Source organism: Lontra canadensis, unplaced genomic scaffold, assembly GCF_010015895.1.
Source record: "Lontra canadensis isolate GAN:19392208 unplaced genomic scaffold, GSC_riverotter_1.0 scaffold13, whole genome shotgun sequence".
Taxonomy (NCBI): Eukaryota; Metazoa; Chordata; class Mammalia; order Carnivora; family Mustelidae; genus Lontra; species Lontra canadensis.
In genome coordinates this window covers 23,236,777-23,254,419 of record NW_022631007.1, presented here as the reverse complement: position 1 = coordinate 23,254,419, position 17,643 = coordinate 23,236,777, and the positions used below count along the sequence as shown (strand labels likewise).

The 17,643-nt window shown below is 37.2% G+C and overlaps 1 protein-coding gene and 1 pseudogene across 1 annotated transcript in view; one reads left to right on the top strand and one right to left on the bottom strand.

Annotated features, from left to right (window-relative positions):
* The window catches only part of GALNT13 (polypeptide N-acetylgalactosaminyltransferase 13), a 539,666-nt gene that overhangs the window by 473,812 nt on the left and 48,211 nt on the right, over window positions 1-17,643 (bottom strand). The window lies entirely within an intron of this gene.
* Window positions 1,969-6,318, top strand: LOC116867935 (annotated as a pseudogene).

Here is a 17,643-nt window from a genome sequence, read left to right as displayed (position 1 = left end):
TATTACTCAATCATCAAAAAAGAATGAAATATTGTCATTTGCAACAACACGGATGGAACTAGAGTGTATTACACAAAGTGAAACAAGTCAGAGAAAGATAAATATCATATGATTTCACTCATATGTAGAATTTAAGAAACAAAACAGATGAACATAGGGGAAAAGAAGGGAAAATATGATAAAAACAGAGAAGGCAAACCGTAAGAGACACTTAACTATAGAGAACAAACTGAGGGTTGCTGGAGGGGAGGTAGTTGGGGGGATGGGCTACATGTGTGGTGTGCGTTAAGGAGGGCATGTGTTGGGATGAGCACTTGGTGTTGTAGGTAAGTGATAAATCACTAAATTCTGCTCCTGAAACCAATTACTATACTATATGTTAACTAATTTGAATTTAAATTTAAAAAAATAAATAAATAAGGAAAAAATAAAAACCAAACCCCATATTAAAGGGAGATGGTATGATGGCATTATTTATTTAAAAGAATTCAAAACAGATACATAACCAATTGGCAGCATATTATGTTGCTTTTAGAAACTTATGCAATTTTGCACTAACATGAAAAAAGCTTATAAGATACTATAAAATTCAACAAATTAACATACATAATTGTTTTAACACTATAATCACAACTTTTTTTTTTTTTACTTATTTTTATAAAAGTACTGGCAAGAATAGGTGGGGATGTGTGAACTTTTTGGTTGTTTTACAACTCTTCTTATCATTTTTTTCTACTTTTCAAATTATCCATAAATAGTACATATTATCTGAATTAAAGGAAATATGTGTTTTATTTGAAAACAAGTAAGAAAAGCACCATGTAATAGTGATAAAGAATAAAATCTTTAGTTCTCTGACACTTATGCACGTGCATATGTGAGTACATGGGGACATACTCAGTTATAATGAAGTGTCACAAACAGTATTAGACTCAAAGGATTGTCAAAAAGTTGTTCACAAAACAGAGTAAATGAGAAAGAAAAGAAGGGCAGAACTTTTTATTAAAATAATGGCTGATTTATGGGGTGCCTGGGTCACTCCGTTGGTTAGATGTCTGATTACTGATTTCAGATGAGGTCATGATCTGAGGGTCCTGGGATTGAGCCCCATGTGGGGAGTGGGGGAGGTCCATGCTCAGCGGGGAATCTGCTTGAGACTCTCTCTCTCTCTCCTCTCCCTTTGTCCCTTCCCCACCCTCTCTTAAAATAAATGAATAATTTTTTTAGTTAATTAAAAATTTTTAAATACCATAAAATAAAGTCTGATTTAAGTATTCTGTTTTCAGATTTTTCTCTCTTATTTCCCAAAGTCTCCAGTGTTATAGAATCTATGTGACTTCGGGAGATAAAAGTTTGCACCCATGTCAAATTCTATTAAAACTCTACAAAACTGGCTAACCTTCCAAACCTGGAGTCTCATGCAAGGTTCAGGAACTATCTTCTTCCAGTTGGATTTATGGTTTTTGTATCAAATAAATACTTTCCCAAAACCATCAGGCCCAGTATTTAAAAGCAGTCATTGAAATTAGGGAAGACTACTTCACCTTTTATCACTGTTACTGTTGCAGCCTATATTTAATCAAATCCGACTAAATTTTTACAGAAGAAACAACACAAATGAATCTTCTATGTCACTTATGTAAAGAAATTTTAATATATTTGAGACATACCTTCTTCAACCCCAAAAGGTTCTTCCCTTCTATATGATTTAGATTAAAACATCATACTAACTGAAGTACCTGAGAACTCCAGTGATTGTTGCTACAGAAAAACATGGTCTCCTATCAACAGTATACTGTAACCTGAAAAAAATCATTATTGAGTTAATGACAAAAGTAATCAGATTCAAAAATCAAATTACCATGAGCAAAAAACCCAAAAACCAAAAACAAACAAAAAACCTCCCTGTTAAAAGAAGGCACCCCATTATTTGTTTTTATTCAGACAAAAGAAAAATTTTAAAAGAAGATGCGCTATATAAGAAAGGTAATCTATCCTGTAGTCTGTTTTTAAATGTCTAATCTAAAAATGCTATTTTAAATGACCTTAATTCTCATTTTACTGCAATAATTAAATAATATTATGTTCCTGGGTCATATAAAATTGTATGTCCATTTATCACTCTGTACCAATCATTTCCAATTAAATCAACTTATGAAGACAATTTTTCTTTCAGTATTATTTAGCAGAAATGAACTATGGGGAATACAGAGGAAGGCCGAGGAACAGGGTGGGGGAGGACAAAAATGAGTATCACCCTACTTCGATTTTACCTCAATTGTTAGATTTCTTTTCTAGAAATGAGCTCTTTATAGTTTACGTTAGAGCAGTGAGAAACAAGTTATTAATAGACAGTTTTCCTTATTACAGTTTATTTTTGAATCAAGGTTCAAATTCCAAAAACAAATAACTCATAAATTTTCTGCAAAGCTTTTATAGTTTTATACTTCAAATAACAAAAGCATAAAGCTTTAAGATCAATAACATCTGATTTGTCCAAGGAAAGGCTCCACTACATGCGGCTGAATGGTTATAATGTTTTCTTTTGATTCTGATAAGCATAGTAAATACATTCTAACCACTGATTGACATCCAAACAAATCAGTAAGTGTACTCCATTCCAAAATCTCTTATCTATTAATTTCAGCGGAATAAAACAGTGCATAAACGGAGAAAGAAAATGTTGGTATGATTTCTCCCGTGCAAAAGTCCATCATTGGTATAAAAATTCTCAGATTTCCCACATCCATTAGGCTCCACCCCAGCAGAACAGCGATCAACATTTTATTTTTCTTTTTGCTTCGCATTTCTGGCAGATACCTACAAAGGCAGCAATCTGAATCAATGAAACCTATTACTGATGCACTGGATATTTTTCTTTATGCCATTTTTAATTCTTAGTTATTCCCTCTTCTCATTTTATGAAGTTATATTTCTCTTTGATCATACTTAAGTCATGCTTCTCTTCATCACATTTTTGTACTCCTTTTTCATTCATCTCACTTCCTCTCTATATTCTCCCCTTTTTTTTTCACTTATAAAAGTCACTAGCTAGGATTTTTCTTTTCAATTTGCAATTGGCTCTGCAGGATGTATTTGTCAGTTGTTCTACTATTCTTTCCCCAACTTCCCTGTACTTTCTCTCTCTTCTGTGGAGACAGCACCATATCTCCTGGCCATCCCAAAACTCCTCCATTATCTCCTCTTGCCATTTTACAGAAGCTCCTTTTCTCTTAGCCCAAACCTGAATACCTGAATGCACTTTTTTTTTTTTTTTTTTTTTGGAGAGAGAGTGTGGCCAGGGGAGGGACAGAAACAGGAAGAGAAAATCCTCAAGCAGACTACCCGATGAGCACAGAATCTGCCACAGGGCTTGATTCCAGGACCCTGAGATCATGACCTCAGCCAAAATCAAGAGCCGGACAGCTAATCAGCTGAGACGCCCAGGTGCTCCCTGAATGCATATTCTAGGTTCTCTCTTCATATGCCAAACCAAACCAAAACGATAATTGTTGACCCCTAAGAAAGACGGCGATTACAGTCATGTGCCAGTTCTGAGATAATGAAGAGGCTAAACAATAGAAAAGGATCACAACAATAAACGTTTATATCGAAGAGCTGGAAATACAGAAAATGTTGCATTGCTGTTGCTGCTATTTTCTAGAAATCCACCCCTATGTGGTACAGTTAGGAGTATTTCCCAGACTTTGATTCAAGTGCCAACTCCACCACCCTTTCATTGGGAGATACTGGAGAGATTAATTTGCCTAGGCTAAACCCAGTTGTTCGCATGTTTGCAAAGTGGCCATGAGAGCATATAATAATCTTTACCATAACCTAATATAAAAAATATATATAATATCTTTACTATAACCTTACAAGTTATATATTATATATAAGTGTCTGACTCTATTATATATATTATATATATAGCTGTCTGACTTTATTATATATACCATATATATTATACATATAATATATAGAGAGAGAGAATCATAAGAACTGGCACACAATAACTAACCAATACATGTTAGCCATTGCTAACACTGCGATCAACAGTATGATGAGCAAAATAATTTAATACAACCGGAAAAGAAAAAAGCATTTAAGATTCATTCATACATAAGCTATTTCACTTATTTGGCAAACTCAAGTGCCTAAGTGCTCTTAGCCCTGTGCTAGATGGTTGGGACAATATACTTCACTGAGCTTATAATACAGCAATTCTAGATAAAAATCAAAGACCTGTTGAAGATTAAGATTTCCGGGGCCAACACTGTTAAGAGTACTGACTTATGCCTTCACTAGCTTCTAAACGCCTGCCTCGCTGTCCACACACCCTGCCACCGTTCTACAGAAAGGCTTCGATTACCAAAAGTCCTTTTGCCAACTTAGGCCAGTGTCCAGGGCACTGGCTCCTCATCTCACTCGGGCCTATGCCAAAGATGTAAAATTTGGTATCGATGCCCGGGCCTTAATGCTGCAAGGCGTAGACCATTTAGTCAATGCTGTAGCCATTACTATAAGGCCAAAGGGAAGAACAGCGATGATTTAACAGAGTTGGGGAAGTTCCCAGAGTAACAGAAGATGGCAGGACTGCTGCAAAGTCTATTGACTTACAAGATAAATATAAAAATATTGGTGCTAAACTTGTTCAAGATGTTGCCAATAACACAAATGAAGAGGCTGAGGATGGCACCATGACTGCTACTGCCCTGGCATGCTCGACTGCCAAGAAGGCTTTGAGAAGATTAGTGAAGGTGCTAATCCTGTGGTGATCAGGAGAGGTGTAATGCTAGCTGTGGCTGCTGTAACTGCTGAACTTAGGAAGCAGTCTGCCTCTCTGACAACTGCTGAGGAAATTGCTCAGGTTGCCACGATTTCTGCAAATGGAGACAAAGAATTTGGCAACATTATTTCTGATGCAGTGAAAATGCTTAGGAGAAAGGACATCATCATAGTAAAGGATGGAAAAACACTAAATGATGAATTAGAAATCACTGAAGGTATGAAGTCTAATTGAGGTGGTATTTCTCCATACCTCATTAACACATCAAAAGCTCAGCAATGTGGAGGTGTCTGGGTGGCTCAGTCACGTTTAGCTTTGGACCTCTTGATTTTGGCTCGGGTCATGATCTCAGGGTCGTAGGATCGAGCCCCAAGTTTGGCTCTGGCACTCCAGGGAGTCTGTATTTCTCCATCTTGCTCTCACTCACCCTCTGTCCTCCCTCTACTTGCATGTGCACATGCTCTCTCTCTAAAATAAAACTTAGAAAAAAAAAAAGTCAGAAATGTGAATTCCAAGATGCCTATGTTCTACCAAGTGAAAAGAAAATTCCTAGTGTTCAGTCTATTGTAGCTGCTCTTAAAACCGCCAATGTTCATCTTAAGCCCTTGGTCATAACTGCTGAAGATACTGATGGAGAAGCTCTGAGTACACAGGTTCTGAATAGGCCAAAAGTTGGGTTTTCAGGTTGTAGCAAAGCTCCAGGTTTTGGTGACAATACAAAGAACTAGCTTAAAGATGTGGCTGTTGCTACTGATGGTGCAATGTCTGCAGAAGAAGGATCAACTCTGAATCTTAAAGATGTTTAACCTCACAACTTGGGAAAATTTGGAGAGGTCACTGTGGCCAAAAATGATGCCATGCTTTTAAAGGAAAAGATGACAAGGCCCAAACTGAGAAACGTATTCAAGAAATCATTGAGCAGTTAGATACGACAACCAGTGAAAAGGAAAAGGAAAAGGAAAAGCTGAATGAACATCTGGCAAACTCTCAGATGGAGTAGCTGGGCTGAAGGGTGGTGAGAAAAGTGATAAGAAAGTGCATGAAAAGACAGGGAGGGTTGCAGGTGCCCTCAGAGCCGTCAGTAGCTGCTGTTGAAGCAGGCAGTGTTCTGGGAGAGGGGTTGTGCCCTGCTTCCGCACATTCCAGCTTTGGATTCAATAACTCCAGCTAATGAAGATCCAAAACTTGGTACAGAAATTATGAAGAAGACACTCGATATTCCTGCAATAACCATTGCTAAGAATTCAGGTGTTGAAAGAGCACTGACAGTTGAGAAAATTATGTGAAGTTCCTCAGAAGTTGGTTATGACACCATGTTTGAGACTCTGTGAATACGGTGGAAAAAGGAATCACTGATCCAACTAAGTCTCTAAGAACTGCTTTACTGAATGCAGCTGAAGTGGCCTCTCTGTTAACTACGGCAGAAGTTGTAATCACGGGAGTTCTCATGAAGGAAAGGGCCCTGGAATGGTGCAATGAGTGGGAGAAGAGATGGTATGGGAGGAGGCATGTTCTATTTCCTAGAATAGTGCTTCACCATTATTAATGAGCTGTGAGAGGAAGCTCAAGGCAGAGGTCCTCAATAATAACTTCAGAGAAGTCAGCTGAAGAAAATGACTGAAGAAAAGGCTGGCCAGGTGCCTGGATGGCTTGGTCGGTTAAGCAGCCAACTCTCGATTTTGGCTCAGGTCCTGATCTCAGGATTGTTGAGATCAAGCCCCCCGACTGGCTCCGTGCTCAGTGGAGAGTCGGCTTGAGGATTCTCTCTCTCCTTCTCCCTCGGCACCCTGTATCCCCCAATGATTAAGGAAATCTTTTTTTTTTTAAGAGTTGATATTTAAGAAAATCACTATAAGCATCAGTTTCTGGTTTCATTTGACAACATATGCTTTACTGCTGTCACTGACCATGCTACGGATCATTCACTTTGTATTTTTGAATAAAGAGACATTTGTACAATCCTGATAACTGAATACAAGAGCCATGTAGCGATGTACTGCTTTCAACTTAAATCACTGAGGCATTATAACTATTATTCTGTCAAAGTCAGGATTTTAGTGCTTGCCATCACCAGATGAAAAATTAAGAAGCAGTCTTTCTTGTGGAGAGTAAGAATAATTGTAATAATTATAGTAAGTTCCAATAGAAAGGATATCATACGAGAGAGGACATGCTCAATGGTACAAAGTTACACAAAGAGATCAAAGGTATATATTCCATGTAGAGCTCCAGGACTCAATTTCGTGACCTTGGAAAGAACACTTTCAGACAAACAGAAAAAGCGAGTCAGTGCGTTGAGGTGTGAATGGAAGAGGCAGATTTGAGACAGAGAATATAGCTATGAAACATCTAGTTATGAGCAGAGACAAGAGTTTCTGTGTAGCTGAAAGTGTACTTGGAACAAGGGAGGATTTGTGCACAGGTGAATGTTTGTTTTTAAGGGGAAAGATCCTTTGACTGGTCTAATGCCAATGGGAAGAAATCAGGAGAGGGGAAGAAGGCTGAGGATATGGAAGAGAAAGAAAATACTCAAATCAAGGCTTTTAGAAAACACACAGGTGTTAAGATCCAGAACATGCGTGAAGGCATTGGCACATAAGGGGAAGAAGCATCAGAAGGGAAGAATGAAAGAAGTCAGGGAGAGTGATAAATTAGCAGGAGCTTCCTATCTCACAGAGGTGGTTTTCTCTGTATGCCATCAGTTAAACAGGAAGAAAGGAGAATAATGTGGGGTGAGAGCATAGTACAGTAGAAAAGGTTTTACAAAAAACTGCAGAGAATGGAAGATAACTTTCTAGGATGATACATAAAAGTTGTATCTGAGTGGAGGGCTCACCCGAGGTCATGCTCCCAGATTCTCTCCCTGTTTGCTTGGTGCACCTCATCTCCTCTAAGGCCCATCCAGACGGGCTTACGCCTGCTTCCCTCTCTCTTCCTTTTTGCCTTCTCCTTCCACGAAGAGGTTAACTCCAGGTGGTGAGTATTTTATCTTGTACTTCACTTTTTTAAAAGCAGTATATCAATGTAAGAATCAGGTTATTTTAAGCATGACTGAATCGTATAGAATACTGTATGATTAAAATCTCAGAGAACTTTTAGTTAACATGGTTCGAATTTGCTGAAAATGACTCACGGAACACCCTTCCCTCCTACAAATTAATGATGATGCAGTTTACCAAGTCTCTGCACTCTTAACCTGTAGACACAATGAAGGAGGAAAACAGTGAAGGGAGCAGAAACCCAAAGAATTTTGCTCTCAGCTAGCTGCATGTTGCTAAGGAAAAAAAAAAAAAAAACAAAAACAAAAACAAAAAAAAAACAACAACATATTGTGGTCATGACTAACACGGATAAATGTTCAAGTGGCGGTCTTTATTTTTCTCTCTCCTCCCTCCCTCCCTCTCCTTCGGCTGGACCCTTCTGTTTCCAAGATACCTTCCAGTCTGAGTCTCTGCTGCTCAATTGGGTGTCTCTGATACTGACTGAGGTTGCCTGGCAACATGACCAATAGAACACTCACCAGCCTGTGTGGCACCTCTTATTTTTTGGTTCGCAGGTGGGAGATTCGGGCAGAATTGTGCGAGGTTTCCACGTTGCAATCCTGTTTCATTTCAGTGGTCATATAATGAAGTTTATAACTTACCTTATTATACTTCATTGCATTACTCAGCATTGTACAGAGGGGTTTTTTTTCTTTTTTGTCATAATTATTGATACTTCCAAGAAATTTTAAAAAATCAGAAGTGCCCTTCAAAATACTTCCTTCCTAAGAATGAATAAATAAATAAATAATTTTTTAAAAAAATATTTCATTCCTTTTTAGAAGCTTATTACCATAAAGGCAAATTTTTTTAACTATTAAAAATTGTAAGATTATTGCCAGGGAAGAGATATAAGGGGAACGTCATGGGGATTGCAAGTGCTCTATATCTTGGTTTGCATAGTAGTAACACAAGTATATAACTATGTAAAACTCCATTAATCTGTAGACATAATATTAGTGCACTTTACACACTTTAATACATATATGGCATGTTTCGAGAGTTTTAGGAAGTAGTGACAAGATGAATAAATATACACACACATATAGAAACAGAGACTATATAAGCTTGATTCATGTTAGGGAACAAAAGTAATCTCTAGGCTTGTATCACAGAACACAGTATCTTCTTAAAGACTGGACATTGCTATTGTATTTAATCAGTTTAGCAAAAGAGACCATTTTGCCATATGGCAACCATGCCTTAACTAATAACTTGCTATTTATAGAGAAGGAGCTTTAACTGTCAATTCAGATGGGCAAATTGAGGAGAGCAGACAGCGCTAATAGCCACATACTGCAAAAGATTCACTCTTTGTTTCAGCCTCACTGGATCTCCAGCAGAATGCCTCAGATACAAAGATCATATCTAGAAATATCTCAAGGAGATACTTCATGCACAAAATTGCAGACATTCCTTGCTTGCCTGGCTTCTGAAGTGCCTGAGACCCACAGCTTCCTAAAACATAACGTGGATGGAAAAACAGGCGGGCAAAATCTAACACGAACTTTAAAACAGAGATCCTTGGTGGCTTTACTTTATTGTATTTTATTTATACCACTTTATTATATAATCTTCACACCACAGCGTGAAGGCATTTTCCATTTTTTCTTTTTTTAACCCACTGGACTTTCTAAAGAACTTAGCATTGAAAAATTGTGCTGTTTTTAAAAGTACTTTTACATTGTCATTTCATTTAGTCCTCATCGTGGCCTTAACATATATTGCCTATTTTATAAATGAGTACTCTAAGGTGCAGAGAATTTAAATGACTTGCCCAAAGGGACACACTTTGTCTAGCCCAGCGATCTCTGCAAGCAGAATCTAAAGCCAGTTTTTAAATACAGCACTGTGTTTTTCAATTAACATCTATCACTTCACTTCAGAACTGGCAAAACCTCACAATAAAGCCAGTTCCTGTAAAAAATTCAACTTAGGTTTGAGAAATTAAGTCTTTATCACTTTATTTGCTGGTTTTACATTGTTTCTTTTGACAAGAGCGTAAGTCTGGGGCAAGTGAAACTGCACGGAATCACGGAGCTTCAAAGCTGTCAAACAGTGGTGGAGGTCAGCTCGTCTACCTAATTGATTTGTCAGCTGACAAAACTGAAGTCCGGAGGGTCAGAATGACTTTCACAAGTTTCAGAACTTCTAATGGTAGAATTCAAACTGGAACTCATCTTATCTGTTTCTTGGTTCGACAATACATAAAGTGCTGCTATCATAAACCTGAATTTTGAGCAATATTTCACTATCGTTCAAAGTACAAAATGATATATTTAAAAGGTAGAAATTGAGACTCTCAATCCCATCTAAACGATAAAGTTTTACCCACAGGAACAAAGTAAATGTCCTTTCTACCTTATCAATTAGTATCAGGCTTGAATAAACTCTGTCCTCCCTTAAATAACTGACTCTAGTGTAAGTTAATATATGGTGGGTGACATAAAACATACAATTTACTGATCCATTCCTATGTGACAGACGTTTTGCATATATTATCATATTCAATCCCACCAAAACGTTTCCAAATAGTAATTATCATACCCCTTTTACAGCTAAGAAAATAAGACAAGTTAGGGTAAGAATCTAAGCTCAAGGTCATATAACTAGCAATTTGCAGAACTGATATCAGAATCCAGCCAGCTCTGTTTTAAGATAGAATCTGTGTATTTTAACACACACCATTCTAGGTCAGAAATCACATTACCAAAATATATTCCCCATTCTCTAACTGTCACTGCGACTTCTAAGAGCCCACGCAATACTTATCTTCCCTTCCCCTACTAGGGACATGTTCAGAGCCATTATGTGTACAACAAAAATACTATTAACAGCTTCTTTTGCAACACAGAGTAATGATGGTTAGGTAGAAAATACTGGGTAGAGTTTCCAGGGAATCTCTTCAAGGAAGGCTAAATCAGCTGGTAGTATGCCCTTTTGCCACTGCATTTTTTTTTTTTTTCATTCTTGCTGCATATAACATGAAGAGCTGTCCAGTAGTCATCTTAAACTACTGGAAAACCCATAAGGATGAAGTCATATGGCCAAGACGGTAGAACAGAACTGTCAAAGGAGACTAGATTCTAATGAGCAAGGTACCACAATTCTGGCCCCACAGTGCCAATGGCCAGACTTCCTTTTATAGGAGAAAACTTGAATTCTACCTTGTTTAAAACAATGGAATCCTGCTACACATAATCCAATGAGCTTCAGTCATGTACAAAACTGTGACAGCAACAATTCACTTTTGTGTAGAAAGGCTATAAAGATAGCATTAATTTAGGACTCTGGCTCTGGTAAATGCAGACTAGGCATTGTGAAGGAAAAAAATCATTTTTCTTGGAAAACTTGAAAGGCCGAGTTAAAATACATGTGAAAAAATCTGCAGTTTTCCTTCTACTTAGAAAGTGAAAGCCACCAGAAAATATTGCTCTTATCCTAATAGTAATAAAAGGCCCGATCATCTACAAAATAATAACTTTTTCTGAGCCCACCAGAGACCTGGAGTTGCAAGACAAAGAGATTAACTAAATTTTAAAGAGTAACAGCCACCGAGGACAGACGGGACATAAGAACCTTCTCACCTTTGACAGAACATGAGAGGAATAATTGTTCATTATGAAAGTAGGTAAGAAGAAAACAGCTAAAACTTGTAACAAGTACTTGAAGGGCAGAACGGGTCACCAGAACAATACAGACACCCTAGGATCACCCAGACACAAAGGAATATGCACTCATTCATATGCTTTTTTTTTCAGACATCTACCAGTTGCTTAGTGGAAAGACTGAGGTCAGGGCAAGAGACCAGAAAGAGCACTTTGGTGTCACAAAAACATAAAATCTTTTCTGATTCCCCAGACCATTCTCTAATGCAAAGCAAAATTTAACCTGTTAGGACCGAAAACTCTCATATCTCTAGTACCCTGGAAAAGATCCACAGTTTCTGGGAAAGAGGTAGAAGAAAAATTCATCTGGCTCTGTTAGAGGAATAGGTAATTCTTGTGCCCAGACTCTCAAACTGACACTGTGGAGGCCGAGAAAAATTAAGGCCATCCCACCTCAGGTTCAGCCTTAGTGTAAGTATAGCCATCTTAGCTCCAGCAGCCATCTCAGACCCCTGTGCCCAAGGGCTGAACTTTCCCCTACTTTGCTTTGGTTCCAGAGACCCCCCCACCCTGCTTTAGTAACAGGAAGCCCCAACCTGATTTAGTTCTGGAGACCCCCACCCTGTTTTAGTAACAGAAAGCCCCACCCTGCTTTGGTTCCAGAAACCCCCACCCTGGTTTAGTAACAGGAACCCATAAATACCCCTGCCTTAACTAAGCTCCGGGTCCAAGTCCCTGCTCCGCTGTGTCGGGTATACTTGGGCCCAAGCTTAAGCTTGTCAAATAAACCCTCGTGTGATTACATCGGTGTTGGCTCCTTGGTGGTCTCTCAGACGCGAAAACAGGCATAACAACACAAGGCATACATCTGCTACTACTGGGTGTAAGAACAGGACCATCTTCCACAAAGAACCCCAGAGAGTCAAGGAAGAGTTTAGGTACCATGAGAGGAATGGGCAGGAATTACTGAAAGAGCCACTGTCCGGAGGTCCAGATGCCCAGAATAGGTCTAAGGTCGAGACTAGAGCAACAGAACCCAGCATCCTCCTGTCCCTACCAGAAGCACTGTGCCAAGTAACAAGTAATAGCACTCTGCCACCTAGGAAGGTACAAGGGTGCAACAAGAACCTTACTCTGTTATGCAAATGGGGGGATGTCTCAAAAGGGGAGGGAAGAGAATGAAAAAAAAAAATCCTCTGGCACTCTAAGTCCCACAGTAAGCCCAAGAAAGCAGCCACTCTGCTGCTGGAATGTGAAGTCTGTTGTGGGGGAAAAAATCAATCAATATAAATCACCAGATTAAAAAAATATACAAGAAAAATCATTTGATAATCTCAATAGATACAAAGGAAGCATTTGATAAAATTCAAAACCCAATTATAATGAAAAATCCCAGTAAAACCAGAAAAATACAAACTTTTCAATCTAATATATGATTTTTGTCAAAACATTATAGTAAACAGCATTCTCAATAGTAACATGGTGACAGTGTTCCCTTTGATCTGGGAATAAAAGCAGAATTTTCATTCTTCCCACTTTCATTCAGCATTGCTCTGGACATTCTAGCCAATTCAGTAAGATATGAAAAAGAAATAAAAGTGTAAAGCTTAGAAGGTATGAAATAATATTATCTTTAATCCCAGAAAATATAACTTTATGTAGAAAATTCAAAAGAATCTATTAAAAATATTAGAATTTAATCAGTGAGTTTATAATCTGCTATATGCAAGAACAGTATAAAAAAACTTTTTCTTTACTCAAGGAACAAAAAGAAAAATGTTTTTAAAAATTAATAATATATAATATCATTAAACTGTATAGAACATCTAGAACAAACTAAACACAATGTATAAGACATCTATGCAGAAAACCACAAAATATGATTAGGAGAAATAAAAAAGACCTAGATACATGAAGTACATATACCATGCTCATTTAAAAAGTCAGTATTGTAAGTATGTCAATTCTTTAAAAACATACTTAACAATAGATTGAATATAATCCCAACTAAAATCCCAACAATTATTCCTTTGTCAAACTCGACAGATTAATTGTAAAATTTGTTTGAAATAAGGTGAAGTCAAGATTCCTTGAATAAAAACATAGTGGGAGAACCCATTTTAATAAATACCATAAATAATTAAAGAGTGACCATAGTTAAAATAGTATTATAATTAGTAAGAAGAAATTAATAGACCAGTTAAAAACAATAGTTGGGGTGCTCCTGGGGGACTCAGTCAGTTAAGCATCTGACTCTGGATTTCTACTCAGGTCATGATCTCAGGGTGGTAGGATCGAGTTTTGCTTCAGGCTCCATACTGGACACAGAGCTTGCTTAAGATTCTCACTCTGCCAGTCCTGCCCTAAAAGAAGGAAGAATTGGCCCCCAAAATGCAGATATAGATGGAAATTAAATTTATGATAAAGATGGCATTGAAGAGCAATGGGCAGAGGTGACTTTTCAGTATGATTCTGTAACAACTGGACATCCAGTTGGAAGGAAAACAGGACTTGACTTCTACTTCAAACCAGTCACAAAAATAAATTTAAAAGGAATGATCTAAATATAAAGAGGTAAAAATATGATTACAATTAAAATTGGAAACTTTTCCTCATCAAAAACTCCATTAAGAAACTGAAAAAGCAAGTCACAGAGAGAAAAAAGGTATTTGCAACATGTAATTGAAAGGAGGCTCTTATTCAAATACAATTAACTTTTGCAGATTAACAATAAAAAAATCAACACAATAGAAAAATAGGCAAGGCACTTGAACAGGCAATTTACAGACAATAATATCCATATGGCAATTAAACCACATAACAGAACCACATTATTCAAAGGGAAATGTAAACTTTATTCTCATCAGAAAGGCTAAATTTAAAGGACTGATTCCACCAAGCACTGATACAGATAAAACAATGGGAACTCTCATACACTACTGACTGGAGTATAATTAGTACGACTACTTTGGAAAATGTTTAGTGCTATCCACTAAAATTGAAAATTTGTATACAATTTAACTGAGCAATTTCATCACTAACAGAAAGTCATGTATATGTACAGCAAGAAACATCTGCAGCACTATTCAAAATTGCCCAAACCCAGAAACAGTCCAAATGTTCATCTACAATCACGGATAAATACTTTGTAGCATCTTTCTGCAATGGAATACTACACAGCAATGAAAATTAATGAACCACAGAAAAACATTAACAAAACTTAGATATGTAAGTTAGGAAAGGAAACCAGACACAAAGGCATGCATGACTATTATGAATATACATTAAAAAATCAAGCTAAACTAGCATTTTGTATTTAAGGACTCATGATTAAATGTTAAAACTATAATGAAAAGCAAGGAAGTGATTACAAAAGTCATGAAAAAGTTATCCATATGGAACTGGTGGAAGGGAGTAATGTTTGGGCAGTAAAAAACAAACAAACAAAAAAAACAAAACAAACAAAAAAAAAAAACCAGGGTTTCCAAGATGCAGAAAATGTCCCACTTCTTGATCTGTGAAGTTACATGGGTTTTTGCTTATAAAATTCACTGTTTTGTGCCCATAACACATAAAAATTCACAATAACATGTTTAAAAATTATGATAGATGAGATCAAGTTCAATGAACATAACAAACATCATTGAGGATTGACTGTGTTTTAGGGACCACTATAAGTGCTTTATCTCCTTTACCCTTCACAATATTCAGAAAACACACTACGTTCCATCACATTTCAAAGGTGAAGAGACTGAGGCCAGAGAACTTACATAATTGACACACAAAATATCACACAGCTAAAAATCACACCTTACAAAATCACACAGCTAAAGAGGACTCATTTTGGGATCTGGACCCATGCAAGAGCATGGGTCCAGAGCCCAAGCTCCTAAGTAGTACATTATGCTACTTCTCCAGTATAGAAAAAGAGAGATACTCTCTATATTGGGAATTAGATTTTTTCCCCTGTCAAGATTATTGTTTAGTATGATGGTAAACTAACTCTAAAATATTGGTCTCTAATGCACCCAAGATATTTAATCTTTAATTTAGCACTCTATCCTTGTTTCATTTTAAGCTGTTCTAAGGAAGGAAGACAAATCATATTAAGATGACATATTTACTATTCTAATTTATAATCAAGCAATATCATAAATTACACTGTCCCTGTTGCCCAGCATAGAAATGAATGTATCCAAGAGATTCCTCATGAACCATAAGGGATATTTCTCCCTAAAAGTCCAAAGATTTTCCTCCCCACCCGAAGACTTAACCGAAGAAGTGGTAAACTCTGAAAAAAAAAAAAAAATGTTTCTCTGACTATTGGTAATGTAATTTTCCAGTTCAGTCAACCTGGAAATCTCAGTTATTTTTTACAGAGATGATGTACTGTGGTTATACAGAGACTCTGGAGATTGAAGGAATGGGCTCAAGCCTCATCTTTGTTATTTTCTAGCTATCTGACCTGGGAACAATTTACTTGGCTAAAGTCTCCCTCAGTTTTCTCTTGTGCAAAATGAGGATGGTATTAGTATCTATCTCCCAGAGTTGTCTGATGTGGAATTAAATAATATAAATCACTCAGAGTCTAGGGCCAAGTAAATGCCACACAAATGATGATGATTATTAATCCCTGACCCCATTTCTTTCAAAGTCTTACCTGAATCTATTCCTTTCCTTCATTCCCATTGCTACGGCCTCAGGTCTTACCCTCATGCCTTATTCTTTTACTTCTATATTTTCCTAAAAACTATCCTCTGTCCACATGTCCTCCAACTGGAATCCATTGTGAAGATACCACCAGACTAATATCAAAGAGGAACTTTTTATTCACAGGATTGGCCCTCCCAAAATATTCTTTTTTTTTTCCCAATTGCCTACCAATTAAATTCAAAGTCCTTACTGTGATTATCAGTATTTCCTACAACCTAGCTCCAGCCTTAATTTTCCAGTGCTACCTGGTTTTAGTCCAACACAAGAAACTTATTCTGTTGTCAAACTAATGAATTCACCATTCATTGAATGTGAAGTATGTCTCTTCGACTCTAAGCTCAAGCATGCCATTTCCTTGACTTCTCTATTAACATTTTCCACCTGCACCAAGATCTAGTGCAAATGCAATCATCATGATGAAATCTTGAGCCAATGCAGTCCAGAATTGTATCTTTCTTAAATCTCTTCTAATCCTTTATTTTTTCACATATATGTAATTGCGTCATTATTTCTCAAATTATTTAAAACAGCTTTACTGATCTGATCACCTTAGGCTATTCTCATGATATCATATCCTAATACCCTATTCCTTATTTATGCCTGTGCTTGTCTTATTTCCTTAAATTGAACATGGAATTTTCTTGAGAGCCATTTTTGTCTTTCCCTCCTACTTGCTCTAGTACTAAACCAGCATGGTGCTCCTAATATAGGAGCATGCAATAAATATTTATTGAATTAAGTGAAGAATCACTACATGCAATCACTAGCTTTGTATTTCAGAGACCAAATTTGCGAACTAAAAAGAGAAGCATTCTGTAAGTCCTTCCCTCTCAAAACCAACAGTAGTGTGAGAACAGAGTGTGATCCATTCCCTTTAAAGGCAATAATATTTTAAATACTAGTAAGTTTGAAAATATCCCTCAGGTAAAACATTGTCTCTTTCAAGAAGTTATGTGTAAAAGGACTGGGATCAATGGATGACTGAAACGGAAAAAAAGATGAAGATCACCCAAGAGACAAAAAGGGAAAGTATCAGAGTGGCCACTGTGGTATTAGAAAGGATGTCCCTCAATGATGACACACCTGAAGATGACAAAGAGGAGTATAAGTAACTAAGTCAAGCTAAACTCATTCCAAACTTCTCTGCACTGCATGAAACGGCAGGACTGAAAGAAAAGACCACAGTCACCTCAAATTCAGAGAAGCGTAAAATATATACAGTCTCTGCCCTTGGAGAAGCAGCTTTTTTATTTTTTAAGTTTTCTTGACATAAACAACATTTTTTTAAAGATTTTATTTATTTATTTGAGAGAGGGACAGAGGAGAAGCAGACTCCCCACTGAGCAAGGAACCCAATGAGGAACTCAATCATGGGATCAAGTGGGATGATGGCCTGAGCCCACGGCAGGTGCTTAACCAACTGAGCCACCCAGGCGCCCCCCAAACAACATTTTTTAAAGAAGATTTGTTTCAGATTGCTGAATGCCCCTAT